This window comes from Canis lupus, chromosome 10 (assembly GCF_003254725.2).
Source record: "Canis lupus dingo isolate Sandy chromosome 10, ASM325472v2, whole genome shotgun sequence".
Lineage (NCBI taxonomy): Eukaryota > Metazoa > Chordata > Mammalia > Carnivora > Canidae > Canis > Canis lupus.
Window position 1 is genome coordinate 59,505,724 of NC_064252.1, and position 20,346 is coordinate 59,526,069.

The 20,346-nt window shown below is 34.6% G+C and overlaps 1 protein-coding gene and 1 non-coding gene across 10 annotated transcripts in view; one reads left to right on the top strand and one right to left on the bottom strand.

Moving 5' to 3' along the window:
• The window catches only part of FANCL (FA complementation group L), a 370,306-nt gene that overhangs the window by 40,513 nt on the left and 309,447 nt on the right, over positions 1-20,346 (bottom strand). The window lies entirely within an intron of this gene.
• Positions 19,158-19,261, top strand: LOC112675808 (U6 spliceosomal RNA). The gene has a single exon (XR_003146080.1). It is a non-coding gene; the product is annotated as a U6 spliceosomal RNA (small nuclear RNA).

Genomic DNA, 20,346 nt, shown 5'->3' on the forward strand with positions numbered 1-20,346 from the left:
CATGCTCAACGGTAAAAAACAGAGCTCTTCCCACAAGATCAGAAACAAGACAAGGATGTCCACTCTTACTACTTTTATTCAGTATAGCACTAGAAGTCCTAGCTGCAGCAATCAGAGAGGAAAAAGAAATACAAGCCATCCAAATTGGTAAGGATGAAGTAAAACTGTCACTCTTTGCAGATGACATGATACTATATTTTAAAAACCCTAAAGACTCCACCAAAAAAACAATTAGAACTGGTAAGTGAATTCAGGAAAATTGCAGGATACAAAATTAATATACAGAAATTTGTTGCATTTCTATATACTGAGTAGCAAGAGAAATTAAGAAAACCATACCATTTATAATTACACCAAAAAAATGTAAATACTATGAATAAACTTAAGAAAGTGAAAGACCTGCTATACTCTGAAAACTATGGAACTATACTTTAGTTCTATAGAACTAGAGAATAGTGATGAAAGAAACTGAAGATAAAAGAGAAATATGTGCCATGCTCATGGATTGGGAGAATTACTGTTGAAATGTCTGTACTGCCCAAAGCAATCTACAGGTTCAATGCAATCCCTACCAAAATACCAACAGCATTTTTCACAGAACTAGAACAAATACTAAAATCTGTGAGGAAGCACAAAAGATCTTGAATAGCCAAAGCAAACTTGAAAAAAAAAGAACAAAGCTGGAGAAATTACAATGCAGATTTCAAGATATACTACAAAGCTGTAGTAATCAAAACAGTATAGTACTGAAATAAAAACAGACACACAGATCAATGGAAAAAAATAAAGAGATCAAAAATAAGCCCACACTTGTAAGGTCAATTAATTTATGATGAAGGAGGTAGGAATACACAATGGGAAAAAGATCGTATTTTCAATAAATGGAAATGGACAAGAGGTAGTAATCTCTTTGATATCAGCCTTAGCAACATTTTTCTCAATGTGCCTCCTCAGGCAAGAAAAACAAAAGCAAAACTAAACTACTGGGACTACACCAAAGAAAAAGCTTTTATAGTGAAGGAAACCACCAATAAAACGAAAAAGAAACCTAGTGAATGGGGAAGATACTGGTAAATGATATATCCCATAAGAAGTTAATACCTCCAAAATATAAAGAACTTACATAACTGAACACCAAAACAAACAAACAAACAAACAATCCAATCAAAAAATGGAGAGAGTGGGGCACCTGATGGCTCAGTTGGTTAAGCATCCCACTCTTAATTTCAGCTGAGATCATGATCTCAGGGTTGTGAAATTGAGCCCCACACTGGGCGCTGCAATAGGTGTGGAGTCTGCTTAAGATTCTCTCCCTTTCTCTCTGCTCACCTATTTCTCTTAAAAGGGGGGGGGGGAGGGCAGAGGACCTAAGTAGATATTTTTCTCAAGAAGTCATACAGATGCCAAGAAACACATGAAAAGATGCTCAACATCACTAATCATCATGGAAATCCAATTCAAAACTACTATGATAGCAGCCTACACCTGTCAGAATGACTAGAATCAAAAAGACAAGAAATAATAAGTGTTGGCAAGGATGTAGGGAAAAAAGGAACCCTTGTGCACTGTTGATCAGAATGTAAATTAGTGTGGCCACTGTGAAAACAATGTGGCAGCTCTTCAAAAAATTAAAAATAGAAATAGCATATGACTTAGTAATTCCGCTGCTGGGTATCTACCCGAAGTATAGAAAAACACTAATTCAAAAAGATGTATGCACCTCTCTGTTGATTGCTGTGTTTTGTACAGAAGCCAAGATATGAAAGCAACCTGTGTACACTGATAAATGAATGGATAATGAAGACGTGTGTGTGTACATATACACATAATGGAATACTACACAGCCATAAAAAGGATGAAATCTTGACATTTGTGACAATATGGATGGACCTAAAGGGTAAGCTAAATAAAATGAATCAGACAGGGGAAGACAGGGGAAGACAAATACCTTAGGATGTCACTTCATGTAGAATCTTAAAAAAAGAAAACAAGCTGGTGGTTGCAGGGGAGGAAGAGGTGAAATAGATAAAGGGGATTAAGAAGCCTAAACTTCATGGAGATGAAAAGTACAGCATAGCGATTATAGTCAAGAGTATTGTGATAATACTGTATGATGACAGATGGTGACCACAGTAATAGTAAACACTGAATAATGTATAAAAGTATTGAATCAATATATTGTAAACTTGAAACCAATAAATTATGTTAATTATACTTCAATAAAAGATTCAACCAGTTATGAGGAAAAAGGCATCCTTAAGAATCTTTCATCATAACTTTTATGTTTTTAATGTTTATATCATATTTTACTTTAATTTTGGGATTTTGGGGGGTATACAATAAATTTGTAAAAATGAACAAATTATTTCATTGTTTATGAAATGAATTCTATAAATTAGACCTATGGAAAAATTTTTAGCTTCAACTTAGAACAATTTGCAAACCATTTTCCACAAACTATCTGGGTCAAGAATTGAAGAAAGACAAATATTATGTAATTTCACTTATATGTGGAATCTAAGAAACAAAACAAAAATAAACAAAAAGCAGAAATAAATCCATAAAAACAAAGAACAACTGATGGCTGCCACAGGGTAGGGAAGTGGGGTGACAGGCAAACAAGGGAAGAGTAGGAGATACAGGATTCCAGTAATGGGATGAATAAGTCATGATGATAAAAGGTACAGCATAGGGAATATAGTCAATGGTATTATGTTATTGTATGGTGACAGATGGTGCTACACATGGAGTGAGGCACAACATAAAGTATAGACTTGTTGAATCACTATGTTGTATACTTGAAACTAATGTAACAGCACATGCCAACTATACTTCACTTTAAAAAAAGAATTAAAGAATGTATTATATTATTTACAACACACTGAAATATACAAAATTAAATAAGCAAATAATACCTAAATGAAATGTGTTGATACAATTCAATCCAGCAATAGTGTCTAAGTGTTATGCTCTATCACAGATACTGGTTGACCTAAAGAAATATAAGATGTAATACATGTTAGTTAAGATCACAGAAATTAGGGGTGCTTGGGTGACTTAGTTAAGTATATGCCTTTGGTGCAAGTCAAGGTCCCAGGGTCCTGGGATTAAACTCCAAGTGGGGATATCTGCTCAGCACAGCGTCTGCTTCTCCTTTTCCTTCTACCCCCTCCCTGCTCATTCTCTCTCCCTCTAATAAATAAAATCTTAAAGAAAAAAATCAAGACTAGTCAAATCTTGAGTCTGATTCCTAGGTCCACCTCTTAAAGCTAACTGTATCTTTCTGAGCAAATTAATTTCACTTGGCTTCTGCAATATGGAAATTGTGTTAATCCATATAAGACTGGGTTGAGATAATGTATATACAATGCTTAAGTCCTTAGTACTTAGGCTATATAGTCCTTGACCTGGAGAAATTTACAGCCTGTGAACTAAAACAAGCTAACAATATCTGTATCATATCAAGCAATCAATATTCCTAATATAAAAGGGTTTTTGAAAAATCAGTAAAAAAGTACACAGGATTTTAAAAAAGGAGGGGAGATGAGATAATTCTCGAAAGAAAAAATACTCATAATCAAATAAAAAGTACTCAACCTTGTAAGTTTAGACCTTACTTCTACATTGCAAAACTTCAGGGTAAGAGAAAGAGGAGAGAGGAGCAAAGCCTCAAGAATTAAGGTAAGAAAAATGAAGTATACTGGATGGGGGTCTGCTTTCACCAGAGCAGCTTTTCCTTCAAAGCTGAGGTAGCTCAGTTCCACAGCGTGGCTCCTCTCCTATAACACTCCCATTACTAGTTACTGCTTGATTTTAGAACCTCACTGAAGAGGTGAGCATTCTGCAGGTCACACGGGACCACAATGCATGCCTTTTAAAATTAATTAATCAATTAATTAATTATTTTTATTGGAGTTCAATTTGCCAACATATAGCATAATACCCAGTGCCATCTCGTCAAGTGGCCCCCTCAGTGCCTGTCACCCAGTCACTCCAACCCCCCGCCCACCTCCCTTTCCACTACTCCTTGTTCATTTCCCAGAGTTAGGAGTCTCTTATGTTCTGTACCCTCACTGATATTTTCACTCATTTTCTCTTTCCCCTTTATTCCCTTTCACTATTTTTTTTATACAATGCATGCCCTTAATGCATTCCAGAATAATCCAGGTTGTTTTGTTCTGATTTGGCTCCAATGACTTTGTTCCAATATTTCAATGGTCCTTAGTTAGTGTGGCTTTAACCATTTTATGACAATTTTTATTTCCTTCTTGGCACTTTTCCATATTACCTACCATATGTATTATTTTCTAATAAACAACAATTTTTCTAATCATAATCATTTTTATTTCATACATAAAAATCAAAATAAATGGTCCGTGAGCCATCCTTTCACTTCATGATGTGTACAGATTAGAAAAAAGCACACTAGCCTTAATTTAATGAAACTAGTATTTCAACTATGTGTCAAGTCTATGTTGGGATCTCTGATACAAAGATAAGAGCATCCTTTTACACAAGGAGGTCACAGCTCTCATCTTGATGGTAATGAAGTATTTGATCAAGACATATTCAGCTTCTTAAAGACTTAATATTGCATCAATAAATATGAGTGTGCATTAGACAACTTCTAAGATGACTTTCAACTCTAAAAGTCAAGAATTCTATGTACAATTGTCTGAAAATCCATAAAGCAGATAGTCTGTCCACTTAAAAGTACCTAGCTTTCTTTTCAAAATGCCAATTACTATAATGTACTCCCATTTAATTTCAATTTGTTTAGAAAAACATTTTCTCATTCAAATTATATATAAGTATCTATCCATTAAATATGAGCAATTTATATGATTCAACATAGTCATTTCTTCTTTAATCATACCAGAACCAAACTATTTGGACAACATTTTATCTTCTATCCCCATGTATTCAAGGACAGAAGTCAATGATGCATTACACAAATACCATTATTTTCTAAAATACAGGGGAAAAAATTAGTCTTCCAAAACTTTTAAGTTTTTGGAATACGTTAGGAACTACAAATTTCTAGCAGGAATAGCAAGCAATTATAGAGCTATAACTTGGCAAAGATCCAAACACTACACCCAGAACACTGCAAGGATTAACTTACTAATCAAAAAGAAATTGCCACTTTTTTTTTATTGCACATATACATAATACTATGATTAAAGAAAATGAAATAGAGGAATGAAGACATAAGACAGGGAACAAACTAAAGAAGGACAACAAAAATAAGCAGGAAAAAACAAAAGCAAAAGCAAAAACAACAACAAAAAAAAATCCCATAAACACACACACAATAGGTTTAGGGTCCCAAAAGTAATAAACCGTCTTACAGCAAAGAAATGTATCCCTGTAACCAAGATAATGATGCAGAAGCCTAACCCCTCAGCCTTCCTGTGGTGGAGAAAAGGAGAAGACAGGATGCTAAACAACCTCTTGTCCTTAAAACATTAAAAAAAGTGAAAGGGGCCCCTGGGTGGTTCAGTCACTTAAGCGTTTGCCTTTGGCTCAGGTCAGGATTCCAGGGTCCTGGAATTGAGCCCCACGTTGGGCTTGGGGAGCCTGCTTCTCCTCTCCCTCTGTCACTTCCCCCTACTCCACTCCTACTCTTTCAAATAAATAAAATCTTTAAAAAAAAAAGTGAAAGGAAGAGAAATTCTGAACTAGCTAGAAAATATAAAATAAGGTGGGAAAAGGACATTCTACTCTACCTCCTCCAAAGATATGCAGCAAGGGCCCATGCTGAGGTATACCAACCGCATAATCTTTTAGTCTCTGTATTTCCATGTGGGGCAGAACAATAACAAGAAAAAAAAATCAAACAGCAGGAATTGGAAAACAAACTCTGTAACATTACATGCACAGGGAGCACAAGAGCGAAGTTAACAGGGGAGATATTCTCAGGTATGGAGTCTAATCTTCCTGTGTGAAAAGCAAAGGTCAGAAGAATAACAAGAATGTATTAATCTTGAGGAAAAAAAGTAAAAACAATAGACCTCTTGACATGATTTGAAAAGAGCAAGCCCAAAGATATTAAGACATCAATCTAATATTAGGTTCACCTATGACATTTAATGAAATTCTCTGCAGTGAAATCAGAAAATCTAGACTAGTCTGTATATGAGCTTCTCGATGGAAAGATCTATATGTGGGATCTCTACACTGATTCACTGAAAATTTCTGAACAAACGCAACTGAAAAGTTTTCTAAGCAAGCAGTCTGATAGTGTGATAGATTTGGTATTTAAACCTTGAGATCATGAATCAACAGAAAGTCTGGTCAAAGGTCTACAGATGCCTTACAAAAAAAACCAAAAGGCTTATTCTATTGCCTGACTAGTTTTATAATGCTAAAACAGACTATTTTGGCAATGCCTGCCCACTTTTATCACTGGAAGTTGTACATGATCAAGTACCCTGATATTTGAGCACAGAAAGGTCAAGTTGGTTATTATAGTTCATGTTTAATAAATAAAATAAACCATCAGAAAAGTAGGTTATATCATTATTCTAAAAACTTTAAATGGTGTCCTATTTTCTTACGAAACACAGCCAATGAACAGGGAAGTAGATAAAGATGTTCTTATTAGTTTCATGACTAGACATTTAAAGAAGAAATCAGTGATCTGGTTTCCACACTGTTTTTGTCCACTGATGAACTGTCTATATGCTTAAGTCTAAACTCTTTTCAAAACATGCTAGTACCAGAGAAAGGGGAACCCTCTTACACTGTTGGTGGAAATGCAAGCCGGTACAGCCACTCTGGAAAACAGTATGGAAATTCCTCAAAAAGTTGAAAATAGAGCTACCCTATGACCCAGCACTTGCACTATTAGGGATTGACCCCAAAGATACAAACACAGTGATCCGAAGGGGCACCTACACCCCGCTGTTTACAGCAGCAATGTCCCCAGTAGCCAAACCATGGAAAGAGCCCAGGGGCCCACCAACAGATGAATGGATAAAGAAGATGTGGGGTGTATATATGTACATACATACATACATAAAGTGGACTTCTACTCAGCCATCAAAAAGAATAAAATCTTGCCTTTTGCAATGATGTGGATGGAACTAGAGGGTATTAAAGCTAAGTGAAATAAGTCAATCAGAGAAACACAATTATATGATTTCAGTCATATGTGGAATTTAAGAAACAAAACAGAAGAACATAGAAGAAGGGAAGGAAAAACAAAACAAAATCAGAGAGGAATATGACCATAAGAGACTCTTAATCATAGGAAACAAACAGTGTTGCTGGAGGGGAAGGGATCAGGGGATGGGATAACTGGGTGATTGACATTAAGGAGGCAGGTGGTATAATGAGCACTGGGTATTATGTAAGACTGATGAATCACTGAACTCTAGCTCTGAAACTAATAATACATTATATGTTATCTAAATTTAAATTTAAAAAACAGTAAAAAAAAATGGCAATTCCATAGGGAACACTAATCTTTAAATGCATTTAATTGAAGTCTATATTCTATAGGTTAGAAAATGCCAATAATAAATGAAATCTTACTTCATAAAAAATGAAATGGTCTATCACAAAGCCTCAAATTCTGCCACTGATAATATTTGGTCTTGTTATTTTTCTACAATTCCTTATGAAACTGCATGAGAATTGTTCAGATATTGTTTTAATTAAAAAAAGAAAGCAGTCCCTTTTGAAATTTGAAAAAAAAAACATGCTGGTACCTATTTACTGACATGTGGAGAAGCAATTTATTTTTTCTTTACAGTCTACAAAGAAACTAAGTACAAGCTAATATGTTAGTGCCTGTGGCCCACTACTATAAGAAGTTACATACAATTTTCTAAATAGTGGTGACAAGTTAAGGAAGCTGATAACTGTGAAGATTACAATTTTCTAGCATCAAGGAAATCACCTGAGAGAAGACTAGTGTAGTCTCTGACTTATAAATTGATTTTAAAGAAGCCCTGTCAAGTGCTTAAAAAGTCCTATATAGTTGCATAAGTTTTGTTCAATCTTTAAAAAGAAAAAAAGAAAAAAAAAAGAAAAAAGCAAATGACTTTTTTTTTTTTTAAGAAGGTAAAGTTCTGGGCCATAGGTATGACTGGTACATATGGACCCTTGTCCCACATCACCTTTATTGGTAGCTATAAGAGTAAGTGATATACACAATGATAATTTGAGCTTCTCCCCCACAGAAAGCACTCTGCGACAAGAGCCTGAGTACAGATAGGTTACTGGCAGTAATCTTAGGGACTGAGAGGGAATAGGGACCGGGATGAGTGAAATAGAAGACAGAAAACCAAAATAGTGACAAGCTGGTCACAGTGTTCAATGGTGGCTCTGTGGGAAGTTGTAGAGAAAACTCAGAATTGTGGCCCTAAAAAGAGAATCTCAGAACAATTATTCACTGGCTTCTGTTCCTGTCTGGTCAAGTTGCCCTAAGAAGGTCATTTATTCTCACATTTCCAGATTTGCCTACATATGTATGCTCCTACAGGCACTGTTAGTCCTGGAAAAACTCTAGGACAAATAAAGAAAAAGCAGTGGTAGAGCAGTGGTGTATCGTCAAGATACACCACTTTGAGGCTGACTGAAGCAATATGGCTAGGTAAAAAGTAAATGCAAAGAAAGTGAAGTAGGGGACAAAATTACCTGATTCCTAGCCATATGCCAACAAGGAAAACATACGGTCAATTTTCTAAAAAGTAAACAAAATAATTTTGAAAGTTTTTTCCTTATGAAATCAATTTAAAGCTTTAATGATAACAAAAGGGTTATCTTTTAAGTACCCAAAATATTATGTCTATAGAAAACAGTCTGTTCATCTTAAGTTGTGGTATTACTGAGTTTTGGAAGCTTATTATATATTCTAAATACACATCCATTATCTGATATGTAATCTGCAAATATTTTCTCTTAGTCTGTGGCCTGTCTTTTCATTCTCTTAACAGTATTTCTCAAGAACAGATTTTTTTTTAAATTTTAAGTCCAAGTTATCAATTTGGTTCTCTTTTTTGAATATTTATAAAATAAAAATATTTATTATTTATAAATAATAAGAGAGAGAGAGGCAGAGACATAGGCAGAAGGAGAAACAGGCTCCCTGCAGGGAGCCTGATGTGGGACTCGATCCTGGACCCCAGGATCATGCCCTGAGCCAAAGGCAGACGCTCAACTGCTGAACCACTCAGGCGTCCCTCAATTTGTTCTTATATGGATCTTGCTTGGGTTGTCATATTAAAAAAAAACCAAAGTCCCAAAACTTTTGTGTTTTTTTTCCCAGAAGTTTCTTTGTCTTAGGTTTTACATTAAGTTCATAATCCATTTGGAGTTAATTTCTGTTTATGAAGTTTGTCTTTTTTTTGCATACAGTAAATTGTATTGTTTCAGCCCAATTTATTAAAGACTATCTTTCTTCTGCTGAATTATCTTTACACCTTTGACAAAAATAGTTGTATATATATACAGTTTGTATGGGTATACACATGATCCCCAACTTACAACGGCTTGACTTACAAAATTTCAACTTTACAATAGTATAAAAAATGACACACATTCAGTAGAATCCATACTTCAAATTTTGAATTTTGGTCTTTCCCAAGCTAGTAATATGCAGTATGATATTCTTGTGATGCTGGGCAGTGAGCCATACAATCACAAAGGTAAACAACGGATATGCTTACAAACATCCTGTGCCCATACAACCTTTCTGCTTTTCATTTTCAGTATTCAATAAATTATATGAGATATTCAATACATTTTTATAAAATAGGCTTTGTGTTAGAGGACCTTGCCCACCTGTTGGTTAATATAAGTGTTCTGAGCACGTTTAAGGTAAGCTAGGCTAAGCTATGATGTTCGGTAGGTTATGTGTATTAATTGCATTTTTGACTTAAAATATTTTTAATTTATGATGGGTTTATCAGGATGTAACCCCATCTTAAGTCAAGGAATATTTCTATGATAATACCACATTGTCCTGATAAAGGTAGATAGAGGTCACATTAGTCCTCTAATTTTGTTCTTCTTTTTCAGTTTCCTATTCTAGGTCCTTTGTATTTTCCTTATGTACTTTAGAATTATATTGTCAGTTTCTAAAATAAATTTGTTGGGACTTTAGGATTGTATTGAATCCATAGATCTACTCAAAGAGAACTGGCATTTTTAACAATATTGAATAGTCTAATGCATTAATGTGGCCTATCTCTCCATCCATTTAGGTCTTTAGGCAAAAAATTTACAAATATTTTATCAAAAAAGATATAAGGATAACAATTAAGCACATAAAAAATATGCTCAATATCATTGGTCACTAAGGGAATGCAATCAAAACCACAGTGAGTTACCACTACATGATATTAGGGTGGCTAAGATGACAAAGATGGGGGCACCTGGGTGGCTCAGTCAGTAAAGTGTCCAACTCTTGTTCTCAGCTCAGGTCTAGATCTCAGTGTCATGAGTTTAGGCCCCACAGTGGGCTCCACGCTGGGTGTGGAGCATACTTAAAAAGAGAGAGAGAGAGAGAGAGAGAGAGAGAGAAAGAGAAAGACTGGCCATACCAAATGTGAGCAAGGATGTAGAGAAACAGGAACTTTCGGATACTATTGTTTGGAATGTAAAATGTAACAACCACCTTCTTAAGCAATTGTTTTCTTTTTAAAATGTTAGCATTTTCTTTTTTTTTTTTTTTTATGTTAGCATTTTCTTAAAAAATTAAACATACACCTCTTATACGATTCAACATTCCACTTCTAGGTATTTGCAGAAGAGAAATGAAAGCATACGTTAATATAATGACATCACATAATGTTCACAGCAATTATTTGTAATAACCAAAACCTGAAAACAATTCCTATGTCCATCAACAACTAAATGGACAATATGTGGTAAATCCATACAATGGAGTACTACCCAGCACAAAAAGAATGAACTATTATTACATGCCACAATGGAAGACCTCTATGCTGAGGAAAGAAATCTGACAAAGGAGAATACATAAATTATACAAAATTCTAGAAAGCAGATCAGTAGCTGCCTGGGGACTAGGTGAGGGCCAAGAAAGCGAGATTACAAAGGGGAGTGGAGAATCTTGGGTCTAATGAAAATGTTTATTATCTTGATTGTGGGATGGCTTTCACAGGTGTAAACAATAGTCAAAACTCAAATTGCACACTTTAAATACATCGGTTTATTGTGTATCAATTATACCCTAATAAAGCTGTTAAAAAATAAAACCACTTGTTCTGACTTTTGGGGAGTAATGGGATCCACATAGCAGAACCTTTTTTACAGATTAATCAACAATTAGGAGCTAAAAAATTACAAAATAGCAATATTTCTAACACCAAAGACAAAGGCAGAAAAGTAACTGCTCATAAACCCAACATGTAGAAATGAAATTTTATCACTTTCACATATATATACACATACATACATATATATATATATATATATATATATATATATATAGAGAGAGAGAGAGAGAGAGAGAGAGGGAGAGAGAGATGTATAAAATGTGTATATACTGGAGAAGGAAGGAAAAAAAGATATATATGAGAATTCAGATGTTAGCTATTCTCCCATAACTGTTATTAAATTATGTTAAACTAGGAAAAGCACTTAAGCAGAAAAGTGTGAACACTGCCAATCTCAAAATGTAACGCTTATTATCTTTAAAAGCATTTTGTTACTTTTATAATACCTGAAGTGATATAATAATGTCAGTCACTTAACCAGATCTTAGAGTATAATATCTTCATCTTAAGTACTATTATTTCCAGTATTTTAATAATTTTCTCACAGTCCTGGAATGTGATCTTTTGTGCTCTGATGACACTTAAATTAATAGCATAATTTTCTGGTACTTGCAACAGTTGCTTTCCCTTCTGATTTTTTTTATACTTTCCTATAATATGTGCAGATAAATTCTCTAATAATCATTTTTGTCTTTATCTCTGGGGGATTCAAAAAGCTTCAATAGAATAAGGAAATATCAAGAGATTAAACTTTTTAAGAAATTTAATTTTAATATTAATTGCAATATTTCTAATCAGATATCTTTAAAGAGATAGCAAATCTCTTAAATATTCAGCTCATTTGATCTTATTTGCAAGCTTCATTGATGTTCTCCACACTTTCTGTAAGTAGCTCTATAACTACATCTATTTAATCAAATGCTATTCTCTGTCAAGCAATCCACAGAGAATGTACCAACTCTTCTTATACTTACATTTATTTTGACTACAACTGACCACTGGTCAGTTGTACACTGGTGAGGATTATTTAAAAGATCTGCTACTATTTTTAGGTCATGTGAACAGGGTATCTACTCACAAAGTCAAACGAAAAATATTCATTTTAAATGTAGCCATTACAAAATGACTATAGCAACTACCTTTAAAAAAAAAAAAGATTAAGAAAAGAAACATCTGTCAAGTGCTGCTGAAAATTAGTAGGCACTCTCATACAGGGTCCTTAGCTATCCTATATTGCAGACATTAAGAATCAACACCAAGCCAATTAGGAGAGAATTTTGAGTAGAGGGCTAAGCAGGAATCTGTCTCCCCACTCAGACAACATCTACACCAACAGAATCTGTCCGATACATTTTGGACCTCAGGAGTCTACTGAAGACTTGCAAATTCTATCAACTTCAGTTCTTAGCTTGACAGAGGCTACCTATCACTAAGCCCCAGGACCAGCAGCCCTGCAAGTACTCCAGGAATGACTTACACACAGCTTAGAGGAGGTAGGGTAGGTAAAGGGATCTGTGTTCTGATACCAATGTGACTTCTAATCTCAGAAGGGTAGACAAAGAGGCAGTCAGTCAGGAATTGTTGACCTCCTTCCATTGTCGCAAGCCCCTCCTCCTCCTGCAGAATTGACTTGCAGAATATTTAAAAAGCCAGTGTCCTCCCCTCTTCATTTTTCTTTTTTTTCCCCCCTTTTGGGAGTCAGACATTAAAGACACAAACATTTAAAAATAACTGCATATACGTGCCAGTGGCCCAGCGGTTTAGCACCACCTTGGGCCTGGGGTGTGATCCTGGAGACCCGGGATTGAGTCCCACATCGGGCTCCCTGCATAGAGCCTGCTTCTCCCTCTGCCTGTGTCTCTACCTCTCTCTCTCTGTGTCTCTCATGAATAAATAAATAAAATCTTTAAAAAATAAATAACTGCACATACAAGGGAAATGTGAAAGTCACTGTCAAGCCCAGGGAAAGATACAGGCTCAAAAGAGACCAGGAAAACCCTAAGCTTATACCTCAAGCTGTTCCTCAGCACAGAGATAGCCTATGATAATAAAATTATAGATAGATAGATAGATAGATAGATAGATAGATAGATAGATAGATAGATATAGATGATAGATAGATAGATAGATAGATAGATAGATAGATAGATAGATAAATGAATAAAATGAAAAGGGAGATAATTGATTTTTCCTCTTCAGGCAGAAAGGAAAATTCAATTTCTAGAGTTAACCTCACTAATAAAATATCCAGTTTTCAACAGCAACAAAATTACAAGCCTAGAAGAACAGGAAAGTGCGGCCCTGATCCAAAGAATAAAAACATTAACAGACACTGTCCCTAAAAAAGACCTGAGGGTAGACTAAACAAAGAATCTGAAAAAAAAAAAAATGGTCTTAACTATGCTTTAAAAATTAGAGATGTGGAAAGTCAAGAAAATGATGTATTAACAAAACAGAAATATCAACAATGAGAAAGAAGACCTAAAAAGAAACCAAAAAGAAATTTTGGAGCTGAAAGTACAATGACTGAAATGGAAAATTCACAAAAGGAATCTAAAGGCCAATTTGAGCATACAAAAGAATTTGAGATCTTAAAGACATAACGATCCTATCAAATCTGAGCAACATAAAGAAAAAAGAATGCAGAGGTGTGAACAGAACCTAAGAGAACTGCAGGACAAGTTGACCAATGTATGCACTGTAGGGAAAGTAGCAGAGAAAATATTTGAATAATGCCTTAAAACTCCTAATTTTGATGAAAGACATGAATATAAACCTCCAAGAGATCAACATAGTCCAAGCAAGATGAAATCAAAGAGACTTGTACCAAGACACATTATGATCAAGCTTTCAAAGCCAGAGACAGAGAATTTTGGAAAAAGAAGCAAATTATCAGACACTAGGGACCCTCAAAAACAATCAGAGTTCTCATCAGAAATTTTGAAAAGCAGAAGGCAGTAGGCTGATATATTCAAAGTGCTTAAAATAAGTGTTTACCCTGTATTAGCACCTTTTAGCAATAATGTATTTTTAATCAAAGTATTTATTTATTTTTAGACATATGTTATTGCTAAAAGGTGCTAACTATCTTCTGAGCTTTCAGAGTTATAATCTTTCTGATGGACGAGGGTCTTGCCTTAATGTTGACGGCAGTGGATGGATCAGAGTAGTGGTTGCTAAACGTTGGGATGGCTATAACAATTACTTAAAATAAGACAATGAAGTTCGAAGCATTAAGGGACTCTTCCCTTCACAAACCATTTCTCTGTAGCATGCAATGCTGTTTGATAGTATTTTACCTACAACACAACCTTCAACATGGGTGTCAATCCTCTCAAACCCTACCACAATTTTCTCAACTAAGTTTATGTAATATCCTAATTCCTTGCTGTCATTTCAACAATCTTCACAGCATTTTCACCTGATATAGACTCCATCTCAAAAAACCACTTTCTTTGCTCACTACTAAGAACAACTCCAATCTATTAAAATTTGATCATGAGATTGAAACAACCCAGTCCCATCTTCAGGCTCTACTTCTAAGTCTAGTTCTCTTGCTATTTCTACCATATCTACAGTTACTTCCTCCACTAAAGTCTCAAGATTCTTAAATTCTTCCAAGAGGGTTGGAATCAACTTCTTCCAAACTCCTATTCATATGGATATTTTGACCTGTCCCATGAATCACAAATGTTCCTATGGCATCTAGAAGAGTGGATCCTCTCCAGAAGGTTTTCAATTCACTTTGCCAAGATCAATCAGAAGAATAACTATCTATGGCACCTTTGGCCTTACAAATTTCTTTCTTAAATAAGACTTGAAAGTTGAAATGACCCTTTGATCCATAGGCTGCAGAATGGATGTTGTGTAATAGGCATGAAAACATGAATCTCCATCAGAGCTGTTGGGTGACCAGGTAACACTGTCAATGAGTAGTAATATTTTAAAAGAAATTTTTTTTTTCTTACCATATTGTAAATACGTGTGCTGTCACTCATGCTTTGTTATTCCATTTATAAAACATGGGCGGAGTAGATTTAGCATCATTCTTAAGAGCTCTAGGATTTTCAGAATGGTAAATGGGCACTGGTTTCAACATAAAGTAACCAGTTGCATTAGCCCCTAACAAGAGTCAACTTGTTATTTGAAACTTTGAGGCCAGACATTGCCTTCTCTCTCTGAAAGTCGTAGATGGCATCTTCTTCCAACAGAAGGCTGTTTGTCTACACTGGAAATATATTATTTGGTGAAGCCACTTTCATTCACTATCTTAGCTAGATCTGGATAACTTGCTATCACTTCTATATATCAGTACTTGCTCCTACCCCTTGCACTTTTATGCTAGACAGAGACTTCTTTCCTTAAACCTCATGAACCAATCTCAAGCCTCAAACGTTTCTTCTGAAGCTTCCTCACCTTTTCTTTGCCTTCACAGAACTGAAGAGTTAATTATGGCTTTGCCTTGGTTTAGATTTTGGCTTAAAAGAATACCATGGCTGGTTTGATTTTCTATCCAGGCTCCTGAAACTTTGCATCAGCAAAGAGTTGTGCTTTCTTATCATTTGTGTGTCCACTGGAGTAGCACTTTTAATTTCCTCCAAGAACTTTTCCTTTGCCTTCAAAACCTGGCTAAGTTTTTGGCTCAAGAGGCCTACCTTTTGGCCTATCCTGGTTTTGCCATGCCTTCCTCATAAATTTAATCATTTCTAGCTTTTGACTTAAAGTGAAAGATGGGTGGCTCTTCCTCTCACTTAGAGGCCATTCAGGCATATTAATTGGCCTAATTTCAAAATTTTTGTGTCTTGGGGAAGAGGACAGCCAAGAAGAGGGAGAGAAATGAGGCGAATGTGAAGTATGTACAGTGTTCAAAACACATACATTAAGTTCACCATCTTATATGGGTGCAATTCATAGTGACTCAAAATAATTATAATAGTCATATCGAAGATCACTGGTCACAGATCATCATAACAAATAATAATGAAAAGCTTGAAATACTGCAAGAATTACCACAATGTGAGAGACACAAAGTAAGCAAATGCTACTGGAAAATGGCACCAACAGACTTCCTCAAGGCAAAATTGCCACAAACCTTCAATCTGTTAAAAAATAAAACAAAACAAAAAACAAAACAACCATTATCTGTGAAGTACAATCAAACAAACAAAGAACCATAAAACAAGGTATGCTTATATACCAGGCTCTGCCTAATTCTAGCAAAAGCTCCAGTCTTATCTCTAACTCTGACCAAAAAGTACCAAATGCTGTGTAATTCATGCATCATCTCCTATAATTTCATGTATTTGTTCTTTGGCTAATGCAGTTCTCTCCTGAAGTATCATCTCTCCTCCCAAGCCTAACTTCTCATTCCTAAAGATACACTGAGCTCAAGTAACAGCTTATCCAGAAAACTTGCTTGACCACATCAGGTTAGATTACATCTTCTTTACCTTATCAAAACGGCTCATCAAAACACTCAACACATTTTACTGAAAGTATCTTTTAAAATATTTCTTGCCTCATCAGACCGAAAGCTAATCCTGAAAGCCAATCCTAGGTATTATAACCTGTCTATTCACCTTAACAGCCTCAGAATCTAGCTCAGTGCTCCACATATGGTGGAATAATAAATGTATGTTACATTTGTTTCCTACTGAAAAATGTTGCTCCTTGCTTTTCTGTTTATGTACTTTTTCAAGGTAACTATTAAGAAAGACTTGACCATGGCAGCTATACAACTTCATCTAAGAAAGCACTAAAAATAGGATATAACTTCCCTAGTAGACTTCTGTAAGTTCTTCTTACTAATCCTACCTAAGTTCTATGAAGGTCCAAGGAACCCTGAACTTCCCATACTAATCCTCTCCATATTACAGAAATGGGTGGGAAAATAAAAGGATTTATTTCTATTGTTATTTGCCAATAGTTGGAAATGTGAAACCCCATTTATATTTCACATACTTACTTAGGAATTTCAATACTTCTATTTAACTAGTAGCCCACTGGTGAAAGCAATAAAAAAAAATTTTAACATTTCATGTTCACAACTAGTTTATACAACAGAAGTCAAATAAAGTATTAACTACACATTTAGTATTCTATGAAAAGAGGGTAAAAGCTACTAGGTAAGGAAAGTGGACTAAATACACACATCTATCACAGTCCCTCCATAAAACTCCCTAAAACTATGTTGTTGCTGTTTCTCCTTTAAGGCATAGTCTCACAAACAGGAAGAACTGGAGAGGCAACACAAACAAAATTCGGAAGCAGAAAAACAAAGGGATTGCTCATATAAGCATAGGTGCAAATTCCTAAAAAAGAATAAGAAATATAATCTGGCAATATACAATATACATTGGAGATCACATGTGTGTGAGCAATAGATAAATATAAAATACAGTGTGACTGGAGTATATTTCAAGAACACAGGACTGGCTTAACATTAAGGAATCAAACAATTAATTCACCACATTAACAGATTAAAGGAGAAAAAAATTTGATTATCTTAACAGAAAGAATATATTTGACAAAATTCAACTTTCATTCACAACAAAACTCTCAGCAAACTAGAAATCTAAATAAATTCTATTAATTATTGTTAAAGGATTTTAGTACAAGAAATACAGACACATAAATCTACCTAATAAAAATTTTAAAGTTTTTTTTTTTTTTTTTTGAGGTCTGGAACAAGATAAGAATGCTTGGGTTTACTCTTTATATTTCATATGGTATTAGAAAGTCTTGCCAGAGCAATAAGGCAAAAAAAAAAATAGCTGTAAAGTTGAGAATGAAGAAAATGAAACTGCCATTACAAATGTTCATAGAAAATTATGTTCATAGAAAATCCAAATGAATTTACTGATAAGTTATTAGATAAAAGTTTAACAAGGCTACTAGGTAGAAAATCATTTAAAAAATAGATTTATATACATCAGCAACAAACAAAACTGAGGAAAAAAGAAAAAAAATTACCACTATACATAACTAAGAATGGCCCAAATTTAAAAGTCTGAAAATACCAAGGATAACTAGGATACCATTTTTTGCCTCTTAGCTTCAAATATATCCTCATTACCTGCTCTTTGATAATAAAGAGATATGCTTACAGGGCAGGCCTTCAACAGCTACATGATGTTCAGCGCTAACAAAAGATGCCATCAGGTTAAGTGCTTCAGGCTGTGATTTCCTGTCCACCAGCCTTGGTAAACTTATACCTCAGAGGAATGTTTTCTGCTTGCTCAAAAACAGAAAGGTGGAAGAGTCTTCTCCAAGAAATCAGACCAACCAATCAATCTTTCAAAAAGAACTAAAGGTATTGACATTTGGCATTCCTCATCATGAGATACAGTCAGATGACTTTACAATAAAGTTCACAGTTGGCAAGCCCCATCTATGCACTCAGAGCTTTCAAACAACGTTTTATATCTGATTTTTAATCACAAGCAAACACAAAGATTATAAGCACACACACACACACAAAAGAGCAACTTAAGGAAACAGAAACTACTCAGAGAAGGAAAAATAGTATCTCTGGAGAAAAAAGAATGTACAACTATGAAGTAAGCTCTTAAAAATTAACATGACAAAAGTAAAAAAAATTCAACAGGAAAGTGATTAGGTAAATCTCATGAAATTTCCCAGAAAGTAAAGCCAAGGGAAAACCTAATATAGATGGCTAAGAGGAGATATAGACAAGTAATGAGAAAAAACTGAGGTCTGAAAGAGTTTTATGTATAGAGAAAACTACAGAAATGGAAAAGTAAGATAACGGTTAACTCTAGGATTAACAAAAACCAAGGTAACAAAGGAAAAATAATAGTTAACTAAATGGCTTATCTCTGCATAGTATACATACACTTTCATAATGTGAATACGGAGTACTGATATAATCAAAATTAAGATAACTGGGTGCTCACTTCAGCAGCACATACACTAAAATTGGAACAAGATAGAGATTAGCATGGCCCCTGTACAAGCATGACATGCAAATGTGTGAAGCATTCCATATAAAAAAATAAAAATTAAATAAAAATAAAAGATAAATATTTGGGAAAAACAGGTAGATAGGAAGCATGCATGTGTGTGAAGTGGGAACAGGTAGAAAAAATAGCAAACCCATCTATAGGGGAAAGTTAATAATAATGGCTAAACACCAAGCAAACAAAAGGCAGTATAATTATAAGAGCGTATAATAATATAAAGATCATAACACCAAAAGTCACTGACCCCACAGAGGAGAAAAAGGTGGGAAGGAGGCAAGGAGATGCTCTTTGGTCTAAAAAGAAAACAGCACCAAAAAAAAAAAACAAAAAACGCTGTAATCTAACTCTAGGTTAGGTTAAACTATCTTCTTGTGTAACTCTAATGAAAGTAAAAACTTTAAAAAGAAGATAGCTTGCCCATATTCACATGGTAAACTACAAAATATGATTTTTTAAGAAAGCATTCACAGTAGCAAGAAAAAATTTTAAAATATTTAGGAAAAAATCAACAAAAATACGCAAAATGTAGATTAGGAAACCACTGCTACTTAACTGAGTGACCTAAATAAATGTGTTCACAATCTAGGAACTGGTTATGTCTACAACAGTTCTTAATTTGATGGATAAATGTAAACCTAATTGTAATTAAAAACTAAATAATTCTAAGGAATACCTGAATAAATGTAAAACATTATCAATGATGTTTTAAAAACAAATATTTTAAGTGACAAGCATAGTTTCAAAGCTATTATCTAATGAGAACCAAATTCTAAATGAAGGCATTAAAGGTGATTGGATACTTCCTTAACTTTTCTCAACTGTTGTTTTCTGGGGGGGGGGGGGGGGGGGGGGGTTGTTTTGTTTTGTTAAGAATCAGTGTAGGATACTTTTAAAATACATTATTGAAAAAGAAGAAGATAGGTGGTTAATAGGTTACTGAGTCCAATAGATCACACTGATACTCCTCCTACCATATCACATGACCTCAATAATGTATTCAGTTTCTTTTCTGGTCCTTCAGGTCTTTTTGGTCCTTTTGATGTATTTTTTAAACATTACTACTATGGCAACAATAAAATGCCCAGGCACCCAAAGCATATTTAATTAACCAACTT